Raw genomic sequence first — 1,302 nt, forward strand, 5'->3', positions numbered from 1 at the left:
TGGTTCTATGGTGCTTTCTCCTCAAACTGTGGAACCGGGAGAAAGAAGCACATTAGAACCCTAACTCCACCAGCCTAAAAAATCCAACTGCTGTTATGGCAATAGCCCTTCCTGACAGCTAGTGTGTGCCCATCAGGGACTGACAGGCAGAGAACTCCTGACTCGCCAGGGGCTTCAGTTTGGCTTGGTTTCCCACTGCATGCACCCTACTTGAATTGCTGTCTGTCCATCCCTGCTGGTTCTTTGCCTAGATCCAATCCTGCCTTTTCACTGTAGTAGTTGTTGCCACAGCATCCCTGGCTTCTGTTTTTTATCAATAGAGACTGCTGCACCTTCTTTTTTTTTCAGTTTTGACTTCTTTGACCTCTTGGGAACTCCCTGTCAACTCTTTGTGGTTACTCGATAACTTACACACACACACACACACACGCTATATGATGTTATGCATATTCTGATAGTTAATATTAGTAATTAAGATTGGAGTGAAAGAAACTTTTTGCCTCAGCCAGGTTATCAAGGAAAGCCGGGTTGTCTGGCACATTATTGCCACCAAAACAGCTATCTATACCTTGTGAATATATTGTTATTCAATGAACTCTTAACACTGTGGAAAAGACACAAATGTGTTCATCTTTGTTTCTGATATAGCGAGTAGCCCCTACTCTACACTTGGATAGCCAGCCTAGCAAGAAGGAGCTAAGCCCGTGAGCCAGGCAGAGGATGTGGCTGCATGTGGACAGAGGGACAGATGCGGGGTAGAGGAGAGCCCTGGAAGGTCCTCTGGGCAGAGAAAGGGACCAGATGCCATTCCACTGCATTCAGACCTGGAAGGTTCCCACAGGATAAGGTAAGGGTAAGGATGGCTGGTTCCCTGACACCACACAAGCAAACTTGGCAGTACCATCCAGGTTCCCACTGGAACCCAGGGCAGGGAGGCAGGTGTGGGTGGAGGGGAGTGGCTTCTCAGGTTTTTCAGGTTTAAGATGCCCCTCCTTGGTCAGAAAGCATGTCATGTCACAGTTCTGATACCCAGGCCCATCCCCACATGGGGCATCCTAGCCCATGATGGCCATACACACACCGGAAAGCACTGTGACTGAGCAGCGTGACAGCACACTTGATGCTCAGTGGTTAACAATGCTTGTTACTTTCAGAGGACTGGGGTTCAGTTCCCAGTACCCAGACCAGGTGGCTCACACCTGCCTGCATCTGCAGCTCCTGTGATCTGATGTCCTCTTTTGGCCTTTGGGGCATCCACACACACACATATACATGTACGTACACATCAATAAGCTTATTTTG

The sequence above is a fragment of the Mus musculus genome, chromosome 7 (assembly GCF_000001635.26).
Source record: "Mus musculus strain C57BL/6J chromosome 7, GRCm38.p6 C57BL/6J".
In the NCBI taxonomy this organism is placed as follows: domain Eukaryota; kingdom Metazoa; phylum Chordata; class Mammalia; order Rodentia; family Muridae; genus Mus; species Mus musculus.